Below are 26,737 nucleotides of genomic sequence, written 5' to 3' on the forward strand. Positions count from 1 at the left end.
TGGTACTGGGAATTGGAAAACTGGCAGGAACCAAATCGGCTCTTTCTCCTCAGGTCCCTGGGGAACACTTTCCTCTTCCTCCGCTTCGTTCTCCCCCTTCCTGCTTCAGAAAAGCCCTCCGGCTCTTGTTCCTTCCTCACACCTCGGGGCTCCAACATGGCTGCCAGCACGGCTGTCCGGGTCTGCTCCGGCTGCCACAACAAAATAGCACAGCCTGGGAGCTGAGAAACAGCTCTGGAGGCACAAGTCCAAGACCAGGGTACTGACGTGGTCAGCTTCTGGTAAGGGCCCTCCTCCTAGCTGCAGATGGCCAGCGTCTCACGGTTTTCACAGGCAGAAGCGGCAAGGGATCTCTTTAAAAGTACTAATTCTAGGGGCACCGGGTGACTCAGTTGGTTACGTGCCCAACTCTTGGTTTCGGCTCAGGTCATGATCTCAAGGTTGGGAGTTCGAGCCCCGTGTCGGGCTTTGCACCGACAGTGGGAGCCTGCTTGGGATTCTGTCTCTCCCTTTCTCTCTTTCTCTCTCTCTCTCTCTCTCTCTCTCTCTCTCTCTCTGCCTCTGCCTGGCTTTTGCTATCTCTGTGTCTCTCAAAATAAATAGACTTAAAAAAAAAAAAGACTAACACTATTCCTGAAGGTTCTGCCCTCGTGACCCAATCACTTCCCCAAGACCCCACCTCCTAATACCATCACCTTGGGTTAGGATTCCACGTATAAATCTGGGGGGACACAAACATTCAGACCACAGCCAGAGCTGGTCCAGCATGGGCAGTCCCAGCCAGAATCTACGCACCTTAAAAGTTTACTCTGTGGAGCTATTTGCTTCACATCTGAGTTCTAATGCCAGGTAACCAGGAGGGAAATCTGATTGGCCCCGTCTGGGCCAGGTGGTCACCAGCCTGTGAATGAGGGGGCAGGAGTCAAGGGTATGGAGTGCTATGCAGCAGCTCTAGGAACAAGCTCTCCCAGAAGGTGAAGTGGGCTGGGAGGATTATCCAGAATTGACAAAGGGATTGAAGGGCAGGTAACATTCATAGTGGAGGAAATGATCAGACAGAAGAAAAGCCTGGTGTCTCCCTGATTGTCCTGGGGGTCCCCTGAGTTGGGGGCATGTCTCCTCTCCTCTGCAAGGAGGGGTCCTATCACTCCGTTCTTCCTGGTGGAGCCTTCTTGCAGGGAAGGTCTGTGCCAAGTCTGAGTGAGGCCCACCTGATGACGTCACCACACAGTGCCTTGATCGTTTCTGCCTCCCCCTTCACACACACACACACACGTGCACACACACGCACACACAAACACACACATTCTCTCTCACACGCACACTCCCACGTGCAAGTATACATGTGCGTGGGCTTTATGGCACTTATGCGGGACCGCTGCTCAACTGCTTAGGTGTCTCCAAGCCTCAGAGAAGAGATGGACAAGTAGAAAAGGTTACAAAACTGCTCCTGTGGGCTGGTCTGGAATGGACGCCAACAGCCACAGCCTGACTACTCCATAATTACGTTCTCAACCCACTTTCTCCATTTGATCACTGGATTCCCATGAACAGCAGAGCTGGTGGGCCTGGGTGGGGGCAAGTGACCAGACAGAGCAGGGTCCAGGTAATTAAGGCCAAGCCAGATCTGAACACTATCTCTAAAATGTGGTTCTTTCTCTTCTCCTGGAAGAGACAGGATGCGACAGGGGGGAGCCAATGGCTCTGGTGTGGCATCTATACGGTACAACTAGGACTGTAGGGTACCTCTTGCCCAGAGGAGGGCACCCTATGACAACCACTGTCCTAGAGGGCATGGAGAACTGGCTGGATGCAGGCAGTATCTTCTACCTTCTTCCCCCACCTCTGGGCCCCACTGAGCCCCACATTTAGCAGGGTGCAGTTTAGGCCCTGCAGTTAGGCAGTAAATCATGTGATTCACCCGAACTGCCCCTGCATCACAATCTCCTGGAAAGCTTATAACAATGCAGATTCCTGGGCCCTACCCTCTATCCATAGGTTCAGAATCACTGGAGTGGTGGCCCACGAATCTGTATTTTTCACAAGGCTCCTCCCCTTACCCCCATCACCACCAGTGATTTTGTTGTACTCAAAAACTTAAGAATCAAGACTCAGAGGCTTATCATCTGACCTTAAGATAAGGACATTACCCTAGACTATCCATGTGGGCCAGGGTCATCACAAGAATCCTTTCATGGCAAAGGAGGAGACAAAAGAGTTAGTACCAGAATGCTCTAAGAATACTCAACCAGCCACTGTTGGTTTTGAAAATGGAAGAACCACAAGTCAAGGAATGCAGGCAGCCTCTACAAGCTGGAAAAGGCAAGGAGGTATATTCTCCCCTAGAGCTGACACGAAGGAATACAGCCCCACCAAACCAGACGTTGATTTTAGCCCTATGAGGCCTGCACTGGATCCATGACCCCTAGAACTGTAACACAATAGGTGTGTTTTGTTTTAAATCAAAAATAAAATAAAATAAAATAAATTCCTGGCACAGTGGTCAAAAGCTTGGTGTCTAAGCTCAGAGCCTGGTTCTGTTCCTACTTGGTTAGTCATTTGACAAAATTAGCTCCCACTTTTGGCCTCAGTTCTCTTACCCGTGAAATGGGCATAAATACAGTAAACGCTTCCTAATGGTAACTGCCATGCTGTGATTCTTGATAGAGGACAGAGAGTCAGAAGACAAAAGCTATGAAGGCTGAAGAATAGGACCCGACCTAGACTGGGAGGTTGAGGGAACAGGGTGTCAGGCAACAACTGTTCCTGTGCAGGAAACAGCAAAGATAAGACATCACCAGGGGTGCAGGGGAAGATCCAGAGGACACAACATCCTGCAAAGTCTCTGCCTGTGAGAAAGCATGGGATGTGGGGACCGCCAATGGAAGGATAAGGCTAGAGCTAGAATGGTCAGGGGCAAGGTCAATTAAGAAGTGGGCAGGAGCCAGACTGGGAGCGGGCTGGGAGACCAAGGGCTGCAGCTTGGGGCTGGAGAAGAGCCACTGAAGGGCTTTGGTAGAGGTAAGCATTGCAGGCCTGTGCTCCATTTCCAGACTATCCTGCCCTCACACAGGGGTCCCCACATCTTTTCTCAGAGTATGCTTCTAAGAGCCCACCCTTGGCCTCCTCTGTCCCCTCCCCACGGGTCAAGGAGTTCGTGGTGCCACAGAACACACGACCTGGAGCCTGTGCTCCTTCCCAGACTATGTTCTTAGTACCCAGAACTCAGAATTTCCTGCCCCCAAGACCCCAAACCTACCTCTAGGGTCTCTGCAAGCCTCTGTCTCTGGTCTCTCTTCCTTCTCCAGGGAGGCTTCTGTGGCCTTGTCCACAGCTCTGGGACAGAGAGCTGGTCTAAGAGGAAGCTGTGTGTGTACAGGGGGCAATGCTTGGACATGCAGATTTGGGGTGTCCAAATACATGTGGAGCTGGAGGTGGGAAGGGGGCAGGGCTGGGCCTCCATTTATACCATTCTCAAGGCCCCAGAAAATATCAGGGGCAGGGCTATTGCACATTTGCTTCTTGGCTGGTAAGGGGAGTATATCAGCAGAGACTTACAGACCAGCTGCCGGGCTGTTGCCAAAATCCCAGCAAAGAAAATAATGACTTCCAGGTAAGTTGTGGCAGATGGAAGGAAGAGAAGCAGACTGATTCAAGAGCTATTCAGTAGGTGATGACACACAGTTCCCTATCCTGTCTTTAACTGCTCATGGGAACAAACATACCATGTCACAGAGAAGCGGACAATGTCATTTGAAACTAGAAGTGGTTGGAGGCAAAAATAATGACCTTGCCCACACTCTATGGAAAGAAGTTAACAGAAAACAACTGGTCACTCACAAAAGCTAATAAATTGTCAACTCACTTGCAGAAGGGCCCCGCTGAACCCTCGTGAGAACAAGGACCTCTGATACAAGGTAGGGACAATGAGCAGGAGAGGTCATGGGAGGGAAGTTTCAAGCTTAGGTGATATTCAGGTTGGGTGGAGAGATCATGACGTCTCTTTGCCCTAACCAGATCTGAACTGTCAAATAAGGCCAGGTGGTCTCAACCAGGGCCCAGTTCTCTGGGGTGTCCTCAGAGCCTGGTTCTGGAGGCAAAGGGAATATAGACCACACTTCTGCTCAACCCCTTTAGACCCTAAAGGCCCAGAGAAGACACTTCCATATATAGCCCTAAGTGAGCTCTTGTTCAATGGCCAGGACCCATCTCTACAGAGACTTTTCCCATTGATTCCAGCAGGGAAGAAAACGTGGAATTGTTGGCCATGTTGGAAACTTGCAGCAAAAAACCAAAAAACCACACTGACTGCTAGAGTGATCATCCTCATAAAGGCTGACACTTATTAGCATGAATTGTGTATCAGATACTTTTCAGGTATTCAGTCCTCACCACCTTACAAGATAAAGAAAATATTATTGCCAAAAAAGAAATGATGGATGGAAAGGTTAGGTAACTTTCCCAAGGCCACAGCTAGGAAAGGCTGGAGCTGAGATTACAAATCTAGGAAGTATACCACAAAGAGTAATCAAAGGACCTGGGGAGTCCATTAGGGTTCGGTCTTCATCACCTCCACTGACCTTACCCACCACTCTGCCTAGAAGAGACAAATCTAGCACTCCTTCCAATGCTTGGGACCTAAGTTCTCATGGCCCCCTGAAGGAGGATGGAAGGATGCCCATTTCTCAGATGGGAAACCAAGACCTAAGGCCAGAAAGAAAGTCTCTTTCATACTTTTTCTAAACTGGGAATATGTTTTATTTCTGACAACATATGATCACTGGAAAAACTGAAATGAATACAGAAGTAAAAATCTACCACCCACTCCAAGGCCCCTAGTGTCATATGCTTCTTCCTCAAAATAAATGCTTCAGCAGTTTGGTGTACATTTTTCTAAGCCAGCATTTCTCATAATGTGATTTGCAGACTCTGAAGGCCCTGCGACCTGTTCAGAGACTTCTCGGGGCAAAGTTATTTTCATAATAGTACTAGAACATTATTTGCCTTTTCACTGTGTTATTTGCATTGATGGCACAAAAGCAGTGGGAGTTAAAACTAGCACCTTATCCCCAATCAAGGCACAGCACCAATAGTTATTGTCCTTGTCAGTCATCGGGTTCTTTATTCCACACATTTCCAGTCAAACTGGGTTTTTCTAAAGATTTTTCTTGCAGGAGCATTACAAACTATTAATTTTATTAAATCCCTACCCTTGAGAACACATTTTTCCCAATATTTTGGTGATGGAACAGCAAGAACGCACAAAGCACTTCTGTTGCACATCGTGTATGATAGTGTCTCAAAGAAAAGCATTTGTGGAATATTTGCGTTGCCAGCTCAACTAGCCACATTTTTCATGGAACACCATTTCTACTTAAAAATAGGACTGTCAGACTTTGGTTATTGCATTCTTGGAAATGTGGCAGAAAATTTTTTTACAAAATTTACACAGTGGCCTGTCATTTCAAGGAAAGCAACTGACAATATTTGTTGCCAATGAAAAAAAAAATTGAGCTTTCAAGCAAAATTTGGAATTTTGAAAAACTTGGATCCTTTACTATGTGCTTGACAGATTTCCTGTGTTTAAAGACTTTTCTGATGAGATCAGTGTTGATATTAACAAATGTGACATTTTGATATTGTATAATGAAATGTGTCAACATTTGAAAGATCTCCACAACTCAGTGAACCAGTATTTTCCAAATGATTTTACAAAATCATGCATGGGTAAAAGATCCATTTAAAACACAACATAGACCAATTGATTTTAATATAATATGGTATAAGAAGTTCACTGATCAGGTTTTAGATTTCATACTGCAACTAACCTTTAAAAAACTACCACGTGGTGTATTTTCATGTGGTATCAAATTATCACAATTATCTGAAAAAGGCTATTAAAATTTTCTTTCCTTTTCCAACTGTGTGAAGCTAGATTTTTTTTTTCATAGATTTCAACCAAAACAACACATCACAACAGATGGAATGCAGAACAGACATGAAAATCTGGCTATTTTCAATTAATATAGGCACAGAAAAGAGTTCCAAAGGTGTAAAACAATCACATTTCTTAAACTAGATTTTGTCTTAAAAATATTGATATTTTCCATAAAAATAGATTCCATAAAAATGTATTGTGGACTGAATGTTTGTGTCCTCCCCCAAATTCCTAAATTAAAATCCTAATCCCCAGTACAAGAGTCATTAGGTGGTGGAGCCTTTAGGAGGTTGTGAGGGGGAAGCCCTCACAAATGTGGCCAGTGCCTAAGGAGAAGAGACCCCAGAGAGCTCTTGTGCCCTCTGCCACGTCAAAGGACCATGTGAAGTCAGCAGTCTGCAGCCTGGAAAAGGCCCTCCCAAGACTCCAACACTGAGGCACCTGGATCTAGGAGTTCCAAACTTCACAACCATCAGAGTAAATTTCTTATCTATAGGCTGCCTCTTCTACAATACTTTGTTTTGTGTGTGTGTGTGTGTGTGTTTAATTGCTAATGTTTACTGATTTTTGAGAGACAGACAGACAGACAGAGCATGAGCAGGGGAGGGGCAGAGAGAGAGACACACAGAATCTGAATCAGGTTCCAGGCTCTGAGCTGTCAGCACAGAGCCCGACATGGGGCTTGAACTCATGAACCACGAGATCATGACCTGAGACAAAGTAAAGTCAGATGCTTGCCCAAGTGAGCCACCCAGGTGCTCCTACGATACTTTGTTATACCAGCCAAACTAAGACAATGTGTGAACATGTAATTGTTTTGTTTTTATTATTTTAATGAATTAATAAATATCTTAAAATCACAGTTTAAAAACAGGTTTTGGGGATCCTGTAGTTTTAAAGGTATAAAGATTTCTGACAACATCTACTCAAACTATTTTATGTGTAAATTATTTTTTCACTTGAAAAGCATCAAGGATATCTTTTCATACCAAAGCTAGTATCTGATAATATAAATAATACTTACCTCTTAGTAAGTGCTTAGAATGTGCTCAGAGACTGTGCTAAGCAGTTGGCATACATCTCATTTCCTTTTACTCTTCACAAAAGAACTTGTGAGAGTTAGGTACTATTTCTCCCATTCTACATATGAAGAAACCAATACAGAGAGGGTAAGCTACTTGCCCAAGGATACACAGCTCATCAGGTGATCCAGCAAGTTTTGAACGCAGGCACTCTGATTCTAGAGTCTGGAGGGTTTAGAGTGGTCCAAAGTACAGATGTCCCAAGATTTCTATGAATAAATGCACACTGAGTAGTTATAAATGACTAGAGTAATGTATAGGGCTTTAGTTAGGAATAATTATAACATCATTTGGAGTAGCTGATTTAGGTACCACGAATCATCAAGCACTGTAAGTAACCTGTGGTTGTGGTGGACCTGTTGTGTTTTTGCACAGGGTTTTCCACTACCTGAACAAGCTCAAAGACAGGGAATGATGAACTACTGTCCTGCACACTATTTCAAGATCCTGAGTGAAAACCAGTGGCTTCCCTGTCAAACTGGGAAGGGTACCTCCCCAACCCCACCCCTCCCCAATCCAGGGTCTGTCTTCTTCTATGCTTTCCCATGACCCCAAACTCTCCCTTATGGCATTTATCCCAATTGGTAATGATCTTTTGGCAGTGTGGATTATTCAGACTTCCCTCCACCTCACACCATGCACTCCAGGAGAACAGGACACTGGCTGTTTGCACTCATCCTTCTATCCTCTGAGTCTAGGACAGTGCCTGGCATACAGTAGCTACTCAGTAAACACTGGTTATATGAATGGCCGGAAAGCAGATACTCTCAGAACGCTACATCTAAACCCTCAGATCCCTCTACCGTTATCAGGCGCATGAACCCCAGATGTGCTGTGGCCCCCACCAATCTGCAGCTGTGCCTCTTGGGTGGGGGTGCTAGAGCCAGCTTTAGCCTGTACCATGCAGAGAGAGAAGCACCTGGAAAATCTATGTCCTTCTGGGGACAGCCCTTAACCAATGACTAACAGTTGAGGGTAGCAAGTTTTAAAAACTTCAGCCCTCTTCCTCCCCCATCAAGACACTGAGTGTACCCTGCTTTCTTTCCAGAACTCGCCCAACAGGACTGAGACAAACACACCCTCTACCCCTCTACAGGATCTGGCTTCCTACCACACCACTTCCCCACCACCCTATCGGTTTCCTCCTGTGACACTTCCTAGTCACTCAAATCCTTGCCTCGAGCTCTGCTTCTGGGAAACTCAACCTCAGGGAGACTTGGACTCTCCATCACCTCTGTGCCCCTCGTGCCTCTTCAACACTTTATTCCATTTGTCGAATGAATGAATACTGGTATCTTATTTATAATCTTAGAGCTCCACGGCAAGATTTAGGAGTGGAATTGTTAAGGAAAGAAGCTATTTTGACGATAGTCTCTAGAAATCTTGGTAATGAAGACCTTTGGGAATGTATCAACAGTGGTGTGTTGGAGCTGGTGCAAATGGGCTTGTGCAAGCCAAATGTTAAGTATTTCCAACTTTCGTAAATTGGTTCTTAAACCCTTGGGAACTTGAAAGTGACCATGGTAGGAGTATTTACACCACAGAAATTGGCAGATGCTATAAATCAGGGCTAGTCTCTGTACCTCCTACCTTCCCTCCACCTTACCTGCTCAATTCTACTTCTTGTAACCTGTTTACTACTGTACTACTGGGAATAGCATTTCAGGATTAAAAAGGGAAAAACTGAGGCACCTGGGTGGCTCAGTTGGTTAAGCGTCAGACTCTCAACTCTTGGTTTCCGCTCGGGTCATCATCTTATAGTTTGTGGGTTCGAGGGCGGCCACATAAGGCTCTGTGCTGACAGCATGGAGCCTGCTTGGGATTCTCTGTATCCTTCTCTCTCTGCCCATTACCTGCTCACGCTCGCTCGGTCTCCCTCAAAATAAATTTTTTAAAAAGCCGACGTCAGATGTTTAACCGAGTGAGCCACCCAGGTGCCCCAAAATAAATAAATATTTTTTTTTAAAAATCTTTAATGAAAAAAATTTTTTAATAAAAAAATTTTTAAGTAAAAAAATATGGGGAAAACCTGTACACTAATAAACTATAGTGTAGTGGTTAACACTATGGTTGTAAAATCTGAGATCTACTGTCCCTTATTGATTCTGTAACCTTGAGCAAGTTACTTAATTTCTTATTGTCTCTATTTCCTCATCTGTGAAACAGGACTAACATTTTTACTTGCCTCTTGACATAATAAATGTGAGAAGTGCTTGGCTCAGAGCCTGGCATATAAAAATAGCTCAATGAATGATAGCTATTGTTACGTTGCAAGAACCAGGAAATGTAGAAAAGCCCCAAAAACAGTCTTGGAGACCACAGTCATGACATCCCCATGTCGACAGACTTTACTTCAATGGTTTACTCTTTAGTTGTCAGCCCAGCCCTATCAGGTCACCTTGACCAAAAGCTATGGTTCTTGGTGAACTCTTAAGGAAATTCACTGCTCCGCTCAGGGCTTATCAAATGGAAACCTGAGGCTCCAGATGCTGGCTTATTCTACGGATAACTCAGAAAGTGAGCACTGGATCTTGGCCTCTGTAGCTCTCTTCAAGAAAAGACAATCCATTTAAGGCAGATTTATTAGCAGGTAGCTGTGTCCATGTAGCAGACATCATACTGCCCTAAGACCAAGACCCACGCCCCCAGGGGAATTACAAGGACATGAAATCATCCCATCAGATATGACAATTATTTAGGATGCGGTACATATCCTGAGGCAAATGCAAAGGGTTAAATGGAACACCAGCAATGCTACAATGGCGTAGCTGAAGCTACCAGTGCCCTGCCCATGTCTCTCTGGGACCCGCTTCCCTACTCCTGATGGCTTTCTCACAGCCACCTGTGGCTCTGCCATAGGGGCACACCCCTGGAAGCAGAACACAGCCAATGGATGGGAGTTGGTGGCTAAATCCCCGGCTTCCTCCCTCCTGGGATGAGATAACCCTGAGGCATGTTGCACAGTGCCTCACCCAAGTTACCGGTGGGATAGAGCCTAGAGCGGTTGCCCACGGAGCTCAGAGCAGTTGACCCACAGCAGTGACCTGCTTGTTTATGTACTTCCCTTCCCTCCCTCATTTCAGCTTGTTACCAGTGCTTCCTGGGCTCAACTCCCAAAAAGAGTACTGACACTCAATGCTTTGTCTCAGGATAGGGGTGGTGGTGGGGACGGCGGACCCAACCAAAGACTAATGGATACCATTATTTAATACCTACTGTGTGCAAGACAGTATTTGGTGCTTTCCTCTGTGGACCTGGTGTTACACGGAGGGTGGAAGAGGATAAGTGTAAGAAGATGAACTGAGCAGGGTGAAGAATGGCAAAGCAGGCTGGGATTCCAGATAAATAGTTATTCATCTTGGGGTCTCCCTCCATTCTTTCTTAGGTTGTGACATGCAATACATATATCAAACTTGTAAATGTTGACTGCAAGCATTTTAGTAAGACCCAGAGTTATGGGTTCACTGGAGAAAATGGAGCAGGCGTTTAATATGGAACTTCCAGATGGTCCTTTTCTGGTAGTAATAATAAAAAACAGCATTTATTAAATGCTTGCTCTTTGTCAGATACTGTGATCAAAGGCATGGGTGAATTCAGTTGCCATGACACTATATGGTAGGTACTATTATATTTCATTTTATGGATGAATAAACTGAGTCTCAGAGAAGTTAAGTCACCTGTGCAAAGATATACAGCACAGCTAAGTGAGATAGTCAGGATTCGAACTCAGAGCCCATGCTCCGGAGCCACAGATGCCAACACGCTGGGCTCTGAAATATGATGAAAACTCATAAATCAAATTCTTCCTCTCTGGCCCCCTGGACCACAGGATCAACATTCAATTATCCTGGGAAACAGCATTTCTCTGATTTTTTTTCTGTTTTCAACAAGGTACTGATACTGGTTGGATAATATTGCAACCCCCCCACCACCTTTCTCTACTCTTCTGACTTCAAGACACCCCCACACATTCATTACAGATACATCAGGTAGAGGGGAAAGGAAGCCACTGTGTACAACAAGACAAAGAAAGCCCACCACCGCCAGTTGCCAAGGACCTGAAAACAAGTCATAATGCTTCAGTTTTCTGTGGAAGAAAACTAAAGGTCATGTGCATCAGTCTGAATGTTGGCTATGAAGTTGATACTCTGGCCAAATGACTCACTCAAGACGGAAACATTAGTTTGTTCGCACTGGTGTGGGCCAACATTCCCCCCAAAAGAACACTACTGAGGATCAACGGAATGTTCGAATGACAGAGAATTTCATCCTGTCCTTCAGTTTACACTCCTCAAAGCTACTCTGGTCCTTCTGTTCATTGCCTTGCAAAGACCTGGCAGAACTCATGGTTCTCCATTCTCTCACAAGGGGAAGTGGTGAGCACCACACTGAGCTACAGGAGAGAAGATGCATACACCATGCCCTTGATCCCTGATTAACTGAGGTCCTCACTTAGGAAGGGGCTGGCTGCACATGCGTGCAGTACGCAGACTCCCCAAGGAGCAAGCATCAGAAAGCTCTTGGCACTGGACCGACTGTCTGGGAGCAAGGGGTCAGGATGGCTTGGTTTTAACAAGCTGGCTCTGATTACTTGACGTTTGGCTGTGTGCTCTCAGCCCTCAGCCTGGCCAGGTCAGCCTGACCCCAGGTTGTCGCCCCAGAGGACTGTGAAATAACTAACTGGCCACTGCTGACCAGGCCTGGAAGACAAAAGCCTCAGCTGCTAGGGCTTTTGTTGGCCTGCTCTGGAACCAGTTCCTTTGGCCTACAAATCATCCTGTTCCTGAGGGAACTGTACTGGGCCTGGGTCTTCGAATCTCATATACATTCCTTGCCCATCAGCTTCCCTGCTGGGAAGGGAAGCCCCAGGGCTGAGCCAGCAACAGGGAAGGGGAGGACACAGGAGGAGAGACTGCCCCCTGCGGGTTGGGTTTCTCAGGCTCCAAAGTCAGCGGTGGCAGGGACTGGCCAAGGGAGCCATTACAAGAGGTCGGAGGGCTGGAAGAGAGCGTACTAGGGCACCTCCCCTTCTCTCTCTCCACCTCAAGTGATCCAAATTTTAAGAAGCCAGAATCCAACAGGGGCAGGGGAAGACAAAGTATGAATGATGCCAAGTTGTGCAAATACAGGGCCAGAACCTGACTTTATTTAAAATGTTGATATTTGGGGGCAGCTGGGTGGCTCAGTCAGTTAAGTGTCCAACTTCAGCTCAGGTCATGATCTTGTGGTTCATGAGTTCCAGCCCCATGTCAGGTTCTGTGCTGACAGCTCAGAGCCTGGAGCCTGCTTCAGATTCTGTGTCTCCCTCTCTCTCTGCCTCTCCCCTGCTCTCTCTCTCTTTTTCTCTCCCAAAAATAAACATTAAAAAAATGTAATGTTGATATTTTGCTCATCATAACATTTTGCATTAATTTTCATATTTTAAAAATATTGCATGGATAAATTATTTGTCTTGATTACTGATTTTTCTTGATGCCTCCATAGAATCTGCAAGTACCTCTTTGCCTCAGGCTAGATTTGGCCTTGTCTTCCCGCACATGCGTCACATGAGGGTCTAATTCTACTTCACGTTCTGTAAGCAGCTTTTGTTCATTTGACAATATGTTCCTGAGCATTTTTGTGTTGCTGAACATAGTTCTACATTATCTGTTGCCTGAAATCACGTGTTACAAAATTTTTTCCCGACCCCTTCTTGATGGGTCCAGCAATCTCTGCCAGGGTCCCAGCCATCTATGCCCCTAACATTTCTGTATGCTCCAGCCAAATGCCACTGTGGACATAAGCATTTCCGGACTGGAAGTCTTACTCCAGTCCTGCAGAATGCAGTGGGGGCAAGTACTGAGAATGAACACCTGTCAGGAACAGCTCTCGGCCATTAATAGAGGTGAGGGGGTTAGCATATAAATACTCCAGCTGCCTTGACCACTGGGTGGGGCAACTCTGAGATGTGTGCTCTACACTAGGTCCCAGAACTTTCCCATTGGAAACAAGCTCCAGCTGCCCACCACAGTGGTACTTGACTTAGTGACCCATATTTCATTAGCTGCCTGCTCTTCCCTAGATCACTTCTCCATTCCCTTCCAGTATTGTCTCCATACCCCCCTTCAGAAAAATATACTCAAGTATTTGTCTCAGAATCTGTTTCTGTTAAAAGGGACATTCAGATTATTTCAAATTTCTAACTATTTACATGGTGACCCCCTTTATAGATTCTAGCATATGAAGATGCTCTTTGGGGACCATGATCTGAACCAAACAAAGATAAGAGAATAGGGTTTTTGGTAAAGCCAAAAAAAGAGAAGAGACTGTATTTGCATGAGAGCATCTCAGAATGTGTCACATAAAATGATCATTCTTACTATGTGCCAAGGCATCAAAAATTTCAACGGCAATGTTCTCACCCACCAGAATGTGCACTAACTTCTGTAGCTCCAGTGACTGGCACATAGAATGTCAATAAATATTTGTTACATGAATAAAAGGAGTAACTGATTAATGCTCTGAACCTCTGCCAAGCTGAGTACATGAGACCAGGCAACTCACCTGCGCCAAAGAGCATCTGTGCCTCAATACTCTCGAATTCTATAATCAAGACACACAGCGCAATACTAAGATTAGCAAGGTGAGTTGGGGGCTGCCCTGGAGACATAAAATGGGGGTCCAGTCTTCGGAGGTGAAAACATTCTTTGGCCCTAAGTGGCCGCACAAGAGACAGAAGAACCTTCTTGAAATGGAAGTCAGGCTTCTATACCGCCCCCCCTTGGGAGGACTTCTTTGCAAGTACATGTTGGCAAGAGAAAGAGCTTCTCCATCCCCAGTGAGGGGAGAGGTTGTATATATACCCCACCAGTTTCATCCTTTCCCTCTCCCGCCTCTGTCCTGGCTACAAAGGACCCAGTATGACTTCACAAGATCCCTAAGCTCCATGAAGCCACTCTAGGCCCAAGGCTCAGGGCTGCAATGAAAGCAAGATTTTGGCAAAAACTAGATGGCTTTACTATTTCAATTGATATTAGTTGACTAGAAGCATTTTTCTAAGATGATGACGGAAATCTAGTTCTTCCAAGAGCTGATGAGGGAAAGCTGTAACATTTGCTGAAATGCCCTCCTAAGAGCCCTGGCTTATGAGCACATAAGCCTCCTAACACTCTCTCCTCCTTTCTGACGCAGCCTCCAAACCAGACCAAGTCTGGATTTGTTGACATTGGTTTCAAACAGCTTCCCCCAGACACTTTCCTTTCTGGTTATTCCTAAGCTATCCAATCTCTCTCCCACACCAAAGATTCCTGAACAGGCTCTCCCACTGCAGGGCCACTGATCCGGCTGGGGCATGTACCCCAAGAGGCATCAGACCCTTTGCGGGGAGCCAAGATGGAGGCCAGCCCTCTACCATCGTGCGGAAAGGTGTAACATTTTATTTCCTGAGTTTTGTACGCCTCTGCTTGGCTGCTTTTCTCTTTGTTTGCCACGAGGCGTGCCTTCACTTATGCCCATGCTCAAGTCTTTGCCTGCAAGGAGTCCACTGTGGCAATGAGAGTCTGGATGTGACCTCCCACCAAACAAACACCTTATGCCATGCACACGGACTGTTTACCTGGGAATCCCCAGGGACTGACGAGTGAGGACGAGCTCAGGATTCATGCCCTATGAAAGCATACCCCAGCAGCCCGGCCCCACTCTCTTACCAAAAAAGCAACTTTTAAGCTTCCCATTAATCATCTATCCATCTTTATCATGTCACCTTTGTAAGACAACTACAGAGAAGTGGCCTCCCAACCCAACGCACCAGCCTGAGTAGGCAGAAGGACTTCCTACATAAGCTCCTCATGGTCTCGTGCATCCAGGAATGCTAGACGTCAATGCAACTGCTCAAACACATTTAAGTCTCTGCTCATGTCATGGTTGCTCACATCCCATTGGTTAAAGCAAGCTACCACACTAACCCCCAAGTCAATGGGGGAAGAAGTATGCTTATCCCTGAAGGGGCAGGCAGGAGAGTGAATGTTTGTTCAACCACAACACAATCACATGACCCTTCCAGCCTTGTCTTGAGCCCTCTGCCCTTGATTTCCTACTCAACCATGCTGAATGGAGCATGAATCTCCAGGCCCTTTGCACATGATGCTCTCTCTGCTTGGAAGCATCTTTTTCTTCCCAATCCTCTATTTCTCCTTCTGATTGTACAGATTTATGTTTCCCTCTTACTTTCTCAGAGAAGGCTGCCCTAATTCCCAGACCAGCTCGGCTCCCTTGGTTAAGACTGAACTCTGTAAGGGGCACTACCCTTAGTCACCGCCTCACTTATAGGGAACCACTTCACTGTTAATACTCAGACATGCTTTCCCATCTATTTCGCTTTGGCTTGTTTTCCCCCCTCGACCTGTGACTTCCTTCTGCCTGATCTTTATCCACCTGCCTCCTTTTGTAATTCACACCGCAGCCTCAGCACCACCTTCCCTGAGCACCCAATTTAAAGTAGCTACATTACATGCAGCGTAACACTTACAACGGAGACGGTTTCTCATTCCATTGTGATGCTGACGTGTACTCCCCAGTAAAGGAAGGGTCCTTATCTAACTTGCCCATCCCCACATCCCCAGGGCTTGGCCCAGGGCTTGCCATATGGTAGGAACTCAAAAATTTTGTTAATGAATTAGCAAATCTGTTAATAGTGCTCTAGCGACTCTCATACTGTTCAAGTATACTCTCCATGATGTCTGGAGTCAGGCCGGTCCGTTTGCTGTCATACCTCCACTGCCTAAGTCAGGGCCAAGAAGGCACCAGGTACTGCATTGTGTGTCACATCTGAAATGCTGACCAAGGGGGAGGTGCCATTGACAAGGATGCCTGTGCATGTAGTTAGGTTGGGAAGTTAACTAAGAGGGAAGAAAAGTAAGAAAGGGAAGAGAGGGAGCTGCGTAGGATATGTCCTGCATAGGACTACTGTGCGGGACCTGGGCACACGGTTTAGAACACACCTTAAGGTTACCCCAATAGAAGGCGAGGAAGCTGGGCATTTATCCACTAACCCCCACCACACATTGGCTGAGAGCTGCAGAGGGCTACTAGTGGCCTGGGGGGCATCTACGCCCTGCAATTTCTAGCCTGTCCTGAACTGGGGCTGAGCTGCCTGGGGTAGCCAGAGAAAGCCTTCTGGCAATGGTGGGAATAGGAAGCTACTGCGTCAGATCTGCGTGCCCAGGCCTGAGGGGAAGCGGACACGGGCAGGGCACCATCTGCGTCTGAGGGAGACTATATGAATGAATGAACTGGAATCCAGGTGAAGGGTAGACAGAGGACAGCGAGATGAGGAGTGGAAAGGTCAGGGCAAGGGTAAAAAGACAAGCTCAATGCCAATGCAAGCTTTTATGGCCCTTTCTGAAGCAGCTCTGGGGTCTTGGGAGGGAGGGCCCTTCCTAGAGGAGATGACTCATCCAAGGGGTAGGCTGGAGTCCAGGCTCAGAGCCACCAGGAGCTGTCTGGCAGTTTGCTCCTGGTTTCTCAGAGGTAATAGCCAAAGCAGAAACAGAGTGTTGCTGCCTTTACAAAGACAGAATGTTTGGAAAGACATGGAAATTTACTAGGAGGGGGGAGGGTAAGTGGTTAGAGCATCTGGAGGGGAACCAGGAATCCCGTGCAGCCTCTTCCCAAGCCCCCCAAGGACATGCGTACATGTCTGGGGGAGTCCCTGCTGACCCATGGCAGGCAGCCCCCTGTTGAGTTTCAGGTCGAGATAAATCCACACCCTTTATTCATTCCAAGGTCTTGGTGAGAGCTGTTTCACCTCTTAACACCTACACCCAAGAAGGAAAAGAAAAGAAATGAACGAGAAACTCCAAGCAGCGAACCCCTCTGACGTGCAAGCAGCTGGGACCAGAACTGGTGGCTGAGCCCAGTTCTAACCAAGGCTGACCTGAGCTACTCCTGCCCTTTGGGACCAGTGATAACGCCTCAAACCTCCCCATCACCTGTATTTCAGTGGTCATCACTACTGTGTCCACACCTCTCCCCTCCCCATCCTCAGGTCAGCCTGTGTGCTGAATCCACTTTGTGCCAGGCACTACTGCGTCCAGAGAGGACGCTGGAGGTCTTCCGCTAGAGGCTACGTAGCAGGGTGGTTAGGAACCCAGCCTCTGGGGCCGAGTGCCCTGGGTTCAGATCCTGCCCGTGCCAATGACTACATGTTCCCCAGCCAGACCTAGCTTCTCTGTGCTTTTCTCAGTGAGGGCCCCCCTAAGACAGAGGGCGAGCCTGGGGTCTACCTCCTTCGTTAAGAGCTCATCTAGGACACAGAAAATCTGTGCCACTCATGGATACATGGCTGTCCCCTCCAATCGGGCACCTTCCCAAAGAATTTTCAAAGGCAATTCTTCCTATTAGCAGTTTCTTTGAGGAAAACATTAGAACCTCCCCTCTTTAGAGGCACCTGGGTGGCTTAGTCAGTTAAGCATCCAACTTCGGCTCAGGTCACAACCTCATGGCTTATGAGTTCGAGTCGTGCATCCAGGTCCGTGTAGACAGCTCAGAGCTTGGAGCCTGCTTTGGATTCTGTGTCTCCCTCTCTCCCTGCCACTCCCCTGCTCATGCTCTGTCTCTCTCAAAAATAAACAAACATTAAAAGAAATTAAAAAAAAAAAGAACTTCCTCTCTGTGTATCAAGTGAGTTGGATCTGTGTCATTTCTCCAAAGGTGGTCCCAGGGACACCTACTCCAAATTATTGGGCAATGGGAAGAATGAGGCTTATCCAATGGGTGTCCTTAGGGCCCACCACACATGAATATCCTTGTTTGCTTCTCTTTTTTTTTTTTTTTTTTTTTTAATTTTTTTTTTTTTAACGTTTATTTATTTTTGAGACAGAGAGAGACAGAGCATGAACGGGGGAGGGTCAGAGAGAGGGAGACACAGAATCTGAAACAGGCTCCAAGCTCTGAGCTGTCAGCACAGAGCCCGACGTGGGGCTCGAACTCACGGACCGCAAGATCATGACCTGAGCCGAAGTCGGCCGCTTAACCGACTGAGCCACCCAGGCGCCCCTGTTTGCTTCTCTTAAAATCCCTGTGTGGTGGCTGTACAATTGAACCCCTTTTAACAAGAGTAAAAAACAGGCTCAGAGAAGGCATGCCCAAGATGACTTAGTTAAATAATAACAGAACATGTCTTCAAAAGCTGTGGCCCGCCCTTGTCACCGTTTGGCCCTGTGGATCCCAGCTGCTGAAAACAAAACAAAACAAAACAAAACAGCCCACAACCCAACTGCAAGGATCTTCTGGGGAGGGTGATTTTTGTCTCCCCTCTGGTCAAGCACAGGTGAGATTTTCATCAGTACTGGTAACAAACCTGCCACTTTGCAACCAGCCATTATCACAGCAAGATGCTCTGATTGCAGAAACCATGTCCCTTAGCCTCATCGTTCTCCTCTGTTCCTCAATTCTTTGACATTTTTATTTGCAGGGGGACCCTGCTCAAACACTTCATGCACTCAGTCAACACATATGTATGGAGTACCTTCAGTACGCCAGGTGCTGTTTGAGGTGCTGGTATAAATTGCTATGAACAAGACAAAGTCCCTGCCTTTATGAAACTTCTATTCAAAAATGAGAAAGGAATAATGTCAGGGGGAGGTTAAGTGCTGCTAAGTATCATTAAGCAGAATGAGAAAGACAGACTGTAAGAGTGGAGGGGTGTCGTTTATTTCAAACCTAAAATAGAGTTTTTAGAAAACATAACCCCGATGCCATTATCACACTTAAGACATTAACAAGGATTTCCTAACAGGCTCCAATAGCCAATGAAGACTCACACGTCCTCATTGTCTTATGTATTTTGTTTGCTTGCATGGTGCAAACCTTATTTCGATCCTGAGGAAATACATCTTTCAGTCTCTAGGTTGCCCATCTATTTCCTTTCTTTGTTTTTGTTTTTTACAGATTTTTTTTGTTGTTGTTGAAATGACCAGGTCATTTGCCTATCGAATTTCTCACAGTCTGGGATTTTGTTGATTGGACCCCTGTGCTGTCATCTAGCCTAGTGGGAGGTGCCCTTTTAAACAGGGTGGTCCCTCTGCAGATGTGACATCTGACCAGAGGTCTGAAGGAAGGAAGCCAGAAAGGGAGCCCACAGAAATCCAAGGGTAAGAGGGACCAGTTCAGCTTCCATTTTCTTCTTAGCCTGAGTGCTCACTGTCTTGACCTCTGAAACCCTCTTCTTTTTCATGTTAGTGTCCTCTCTGCTATGACAATTAACCCAGCTGCCTTGAACCATCTGCAGTGAAGTATTTGTGTTAAAAGCACTTGGCCTTAAAAACTGGCAACAAGCCAAGTATCTATCAGAAAGAATGAAACAGCAGTGTATAGTATATTCATACAATGAAATACTACTAAGCAATAAAAAATGAAACAACTATTGATTCAAGCAGTATACACATGGATCAATCTCAGAAACATTAGGAGTGAAAGAAGCTAGACAAAAAACAGCACACATTACATCATGCCATTCATGCAGTTCAAGAATAGGCAAAACTAATCTACAGTAATAGAAATCAGAACAGCCTTTACTTTGCAGGCGATAGTAACTGGGAAGAGGCACAAAGAAACACTCCGGAATGATGGGAATGTGCCGTATCTTGATATGGATGGTGTTTGCATGGGTGCACATGCATGTAATAATTCATCCACTGCTCTTAAGATGCATGTGATTTCCTGTATGTAAATTGTACTTGATTTTTTTTAAAGTTTATATATTTTGAGAGAGACAAAGAGACAGTGCACGCAGGAAGGGCAGAGAGAGAGAGGGAGAGAGAGAGAATCCGAAGCAGGCTCTGCACTGTCAGCACAGACCCTGATGCAGAGCTTGAACCCACAAACTGTGAGATCATGACCTGAGCCTGAGCCACCCAGGTGCCCCTGTACTTTATTTAAAAATAAATAAATACAAATTATAAAGCAGCAGGACTTTGGATACAGGCAGACTCAAGCACTAGTTAACTGGTGAACCTTTATCAATTCTCCTGAACTGCTTAGGACCTCAGCATCTTCAGTAATAAATGGGACTGATATAACCTGCTGCATGGGTATTTCCATTCTCATGCCCCTTCTCCAATCCTGGCAAACTCAGGGTGAATCCTTAAACCAGCAGACTCTACTTTCATCTCGGTTCTGTGTGACACTTCATCAGGTCCACGGAAAGACTGCATTTGTAACTTGTTCATTCATGACATGCACATGACCTCCCACTGCTATTCTTTTCACATGTTGCTTTTATTTGATCTAAATGCAGCCACAGCGTGGTTAATCACAACACTCTGCAGGAAGCTTGAAGAAGCCAATGGGTCTCCCATATGTGTTGGGCAGCATCATGGCCAGCAGCCGCAAGTCTCTCCAGAGCCTGGAGACAGGGGACTTCTTGGAAAATGTCCTACTCATTTGGAATCTTTTCTCACAGGGAAGTCTTGGCAAAGCTGTTGCCAAACATTTGCAACTGGTCTGTGGAAAAAATCGAAGGCTGTTGAAGGGTATAATATCAGAATGGACTTCTTATCCATTTCCTTTCTTTGTTTTTGATTCTTCAAAGTTCTTGTTGAAGTAAAAGGTCACGTGTCATGTCTGTATACTGCTGTATCCATCTCCACTTGGCTGAATTCCCACTTTCTTTTGGGTAATGGCTCCCTTGGTGACATCTTGGGCCAATCCCAGGAATTTTCAGCCGCTTTTAGTTACTAGAAGAGCTCATTCTGAGGTATAAGACTTAGTACTTTTGCGTGAATTTGTGTAAATATATTCAAGTACAAAAGGTATATAGAGAAGTACACACATCACAAACGTACAGTCCAACAACTTTGCATAAAATGAACACATCGGTGTAAACTCTCTTCAGATCAAGAAACAAAACAACATCAAAATCTTCAAAACCTCTTTGGGCCCTTTTCCTATGATCTCTGCCACTTATAAGGTAACCACTACCTTGACCTCTGACACCAGAAGTCTTTTTGTCTTGCTTCTTTTGGAATTTCATGTGAATGGAATCTAATAATGCGTATACTCATGTTCACCCACTGAACATTTTGTTTATGAGACTTAGGCATGTTGTAACAGTTTGTTCAGTCTTACTGCCATGTAACATTCCATTATATGGTTCTACTCAATTCATTCTCGATTTTAAAACATTTCCGTCTCAGACACAGTGCAGACATTTGGTGCAAGCCAGCATGGTGGCTCTCGCTTGCTTAAAGCTGGGAATGCAACAGGGGTGGGGAAGGAAAACTAACATACTTCAAGAAGACTGCAATCCCATTTACAATAGCATCAAAAGCAATAAGGTACTTAGGAATAAATTTAACAAAATAGTTGAAAGATCTCCACACTGAGAACTAGACAAAACTGGTAAAAGAAATTGAAGATGACTCAAAAATAAATGGAACAGTATCTCTGTTCATGGAATGGAATAATTAATGTTAAAACATCCACACTACCCAAAGTCATCTATAGAGTCAGTGCAATCACTACCAAGGTTCCCATGGCATTTTTAAAAGAAATAGAAAAAAAAAGGCCTGAAATTTTTATGGAACCACAAGAGACCCCAAATAGCCAAAGCAATCCTGACAGAGAACAACAAAGCTGGAGGCATCACACTTCCTGATTTCAAACTCAATCACAAAGCCCTAATAATCAATACAGTATGGTACTGGCATAAAAACAGACACAAAGATTAACAAAACAGGACAGAGAGCCCACAAATAAACCCTCACAAATACAGTCAACTAATATCGGACAACGGAGCCAAGAACACTCAGTAGAGAAAAGACAGTCTCTTCAATAAATGCTGTTGGGAAAATTGGGACATAAGCATGTCAAAGACTTAAACAGGACCCCTATCTTATACCACTCCCAAAAATTAACTCAAAATGGGTTAAACATTTAAATGTAACAACTGAAACCACAAAACTCCTACAAGAAAACATAGGGAAAAAGTTTCCTGACACGGGTCTTGGCAATGATTTTTTGGCTACAACACCCAAAGCACAAACAACGAAATCAAAAATAAACAAATTAACAACATCAAACTAAAAAGTTTCCGCACAGCAAAGGACACCATCAACAAAATGAAGACAACCGATGGAATGGGAGAAAATATTTGCAAACCACACATCTGATAAAGAATTAATAAAAAATATAAGGACTTAATAGCAGAAATACAAATAATCCAATTCTAAATTAAGCAAAGTACTTGAATAGACATTTTTCCAAAGAAGATATTTACATGGTCAATAAGTAATTCAAAAGGTACTCAACATCACTGATCATCAGGGAGACGCAAATCAAAAACACAGTGAGGGGAGTGCTTGGGTGGCTCAGTCCCTTCAGCATCTGACTTGATTTCAGCTCAGCTCATGATCTCATGGTTTGTGAGTTCACGTCCTGCATCGGGCACCATGCTGACAGTGTGGAGCCTGCTTGGGATTCTCTCTCCCTCTTTCTCTGCCCCTCCCCTGCTCGCGCTCTTTCTCTCTCTCTCAAATAAATAAATAAACATTAAATAAAAAAAACACACGGAGGAATCACTTCACACCTGTTAGGTTGGCTGCCAGCAAAAGGACAAGAGACAAGTGCTGGCTGACAAGGATGTGGAGAATAGGGAACCCTGTGAACTGTCACAGGGGATGTAAACTGGTGCAGCATAACATTATGGAGGTTCTTCAAAAAAATGTAAAGTAAGACTACCATACGATCTGGCAATGCCACTTCCAGTACACATCCAAAAGAAACGAAATCTGTGCCCCCTAGTTCACTGCAGCATCATTTACAACAGCCAAGACATGGATACAACCTAAGTGTCCATTGAGGAATGAATGGGTAAAGAAAATATGGCATATATTTACACGAAGGAATACTATTCAGCCATTTAAAAAAAAAATAAGGAAATCCTGCCATTTGTGACAATACGGTGGACCTCGAGGGCATTATGCTAAGTGAAACAAATCAGAAAAAGACAAGTGCCGCCTATCTCATTTATATGTAGAATCTATAAAACCAAGCTTACTGAAACAGAGATCAGATTTGTGGTTGCCAGAGGAGGGGAAGTGAGGTGTGGGGATTAGATAAAGGTGGTCAAACTTTCAGGTACAAGATAAGTAGGTCCTCAGGATGTATACAACATGATCGCTAGAGCCAACAATACTGAATTGTGTATAGGAAAATTGCTAAGCCAGGTGATCTTAAAATTTCTCATCTCCAGGGAGAAAACATTTTCTAACTATGTACGGTGATGGACATTAATTACACTTATTCTGCTAATCAGTTCACAACACACACATATATCATTATGTTGTACACCTTAAACTGAGGCAATGTTACATGTTAAATATATCTCAATACACCCCGCCCCCCCCCCAAAAAAAAAGGTAAAAAGAAGAAGATCTCCTCCCTGCACCCTTAGCTGTGAACTTTTGGGACCTGAGAAAGGGAAGAAGAAAGGCAGTGGTCTCCTGACCTGAGTGCCCATGTTCAGTGCTGCTGGAGTGTCCGTGGCATCACTGGTACCCTGGGCTCCCGTGATACCCACCGCCCCTGTTGCAACAAGTGACACCACAACGGGGCTGAGGTGAGCTTTTCCAGGTCCCTTTGCAGTAACGAGGATTTCTTCCTGAGGAGAAGCCATGACTCCGTTAGCACCAACAGGAACTGGAGCTGAAAGCACTAGTCCATGTCAGACATCCCATCACGGGGTCCAGGAGCCACGTGGGTGAGCCCTACGCACAGTTCCTTCCCAGACTCGGACCTTGCTGCTTCTTGGTGCAGAGCTACCGGAACTGCTGGGTCGTCATCTGCACTCTCCAGCTGCAGTGGGGAACAGGGCTTATTAACCTTAAAAATAAAACTGCCAGTTATTTTAACAGCAAAAGATAGGTTTGTTCGAGAATAGCTGAGAGTTACAATCCGGAACAACACAGCTATGGCAAAAACCATAGACAAGTCCAAGGAGCAAAGGTGAGTAAGGCTCTCTTACAGAGGAAGGGGACTCGGCTGAGAAGGCTGTTGTAAGCAAAAAGTCCACTGGAGTAAACTGGGGGTTGGAAGTAAAGTGGCTTCTCATTGGCTGGGCTGTTGCTGGGGGAGGAGGAAAGCCTTTCCTCCTCCTGCTGGAGTACTAAAGTAGTATCCACCTGCAAGGTTCTTTCTTCCTATTGGGTCTGCAATTAGTAATGAGAGGCAGAGCATGAGAGCTCCCCCACCCAACCTCCCAATTCCAATTCTCGTGAGGCTTCCCTTTGTTAATTTCCACAGCCTTGTCCTGGAATTAACCTTTCTCCAACTGCAATACACCACGGCCCCTTCAAGCCCTGGTCACAGGGCCATCTACAGTCCAGAAGTAGTCATAGGGTTCCTTGTTAAAGTTCACCCCCAACTCCTGAGCTCTTGCAACAACTCTCTCGGCACACTCCTCTTCAGTGGTGACACCAGGGGTGATCTCAGCAGACAAGCAACTGGGGAACATGAGGCCAGTCTCTGCTGCTTGTGTGCTCTTCTGACATTCACAAATAGAGTAGAAGTTGTGGTGCCCTGTGCATCTCTTCAGCTGTTACTATTTTAGGATACAAGAGCCTGACTTCCAATAGCCAGCACCTGAATCTCCTTGCCTCAAGGCTTTCACTGACTGCTGGGATCCACCCTGCCTAGCGTTCAGGAGGCTGAAATTGCCAGGGAATTAACACCTGCCAGGACCAGCCCTTAATCAATGGCCTTCCAGAGCTGGTGAATAAATAGCCCAGCCCCTTATTTGGAATACCTCTGAGGGCACATTCAACTGACATTCACAGACCTCCATGAGAATTAGGTTCTCATTGCCCACAGTGACATCTCACTCTGTAACACAGCCTTTTGGAGGCTGCCTTCCCTTCCCTGACTCATTTCCCCATTCCTCTACCAGTATTTCCTGGAATCCCCTCCCAAATAAACTATGTGGCATAATATTCTGGTCTTAGGACTTGTATCTAGAGGAACTCAAACTAAGACAACCCATGATTTTCTTGCAACCCCCCTCACTTAGCCTTAGAAAGGGAAAATGTCCCTTCCTGTCCCTAGTAAGGAGGACATAGATTTTAAAGAAGGGGCGAGGAAGAAGAAGAAGAGGGAAGGCAAAGAGAAGGAGGAGTAGGCCTTGGGGGAGTACAGGAGGACAAGGAAGGGGGTGGGGGAGGAGGGAGAAAAGGAACTAGAGTCCCTATAAAACCACAGAATTCTTCTCTCTCGTCTTGTTCTTATAAACTGTTGGAGAGTAGAAAGGCAGTAGTGATGATTACGGCCAATTCTGAAAGCTCAGTGAGAATTGAGGACAGTGTGCTGGCTCCCCATTCACATGCAGTACAGATATCAGAAAGCAGGGCATAGCTAATTCCTTTTCTCCCTAACTCTGGGCCATTGGCGGCTATTCTGGAACAATGAGAGCAACCCCCATTTGCAGTGTCCTGTTACGTCTTTTCAAGACCGATCCTAACCTCCAGTCTTTCAGGCTCCTCCCAGACACCAGGGATTTACATCTTCATTTTTCTTCATCTTCCACTGGGGACCCCTCCGTGGGGTTTAGAATATTCTAACGTGCCCCTTCCCAGTCCTGGATGGCTGCCTTCTAAAAACAGAACAGCTCTTGGCACACCTAGCAGAGCAAGGGGCTGCCAATAGTTCCACTAATGGTCTCCACTGGGATTTCAGAGACAAACTCCCATTGTAAGATTTCTGGGTCAGAAATGTCTGCCAAACTGCTGAGTATTCCTCTGGTCAAGTGGGAGAGACCAAAATACTCAGGTTTCAAGTTCATATCTGTCTCCACCAGGTCCTCTTGGAGACTGTGAAGCTCACTGAATTGGCAAATTTTCAACATGATTGGATCTACAGGTGGCTGGGACTGCACCATTAGGCAGAAGTGTCCCCAGTGTGCTTGACAGAGGGTCCCAGCATGGGCTTCTGGGGTTCAAGGATCCCCTGAATACTGCTGGCAAAATTGTGTGTGTATCTATTCACCTGCACTGTTCTGAGTTGGTTCACAGCTTCCCAAAGTGGTCTGTGACCCGTATCTTAATTGCTCCCTATTAGTAGGAGTGGTGATTATTTGCAAAATAAGCAACCTTCCCAGACCCCAGTGATCCCACGTCAACTTGACCAAAGAGATACATGTAACGCAATTATGGCCAAGTGGAGCTGGGTTCTAGGCCATGATGTACCCCAAACAACACAAAGTCACCTCCAGAAAACTTAAAGGAATAATGTATGGCTCTTCCAAGAAGACTTGAAAGGGTAGTAAAGACTGAATCACCATATGTCACATATGCTAAATTTCCTCTGAAGACATTTCCCTTCCTAAATGTTCACTTACAGAGGCAGCTGTCCTCCCAAATTCCCCTTTTCCGCCTCTTCCTAAAGACTCTCTCTGCCCTTTTCTCTTCCCTCTTCACTGCCTTTTTCCCAAGTAGCTTTGAGTCTTGTCTGATACAAATCTACTTTGTCTCTCTGAGCTTCTCAACATTCTCCTCCCACCCGTTAACCTGGGCAGCTCAGAACAGGGATTCAGGAGCCCAGCAACACCAGCATAGAAGTTTCTAGAAGATGATGGAGGCAAGCTGATCCCAAAAGTTGTATCCAAGTAGTTTTGCTCCTGTGATACACTGGCTGGGTAAGTAGAAATAAAATCAGTAAAATCGAGGAACCAGTTACCATTTTTTTTTAA

The sequence above is a fragment of the Panthera pardus genome, unplaced genomic scaffold (genome assembly GCF_024362965.1).
Source record: "Panthera pardus isolate Hobbes unplaced genomic scaffold, ASM2436296v1 HiC_scaffold_8, whole genome shotgun sequence".
Classification (NCBI taxonomy): Eukaryota; Metazoa; Chordata; class Mammalia; order Carnivora; family Felidae; genus Panthera; species Panthera pardus.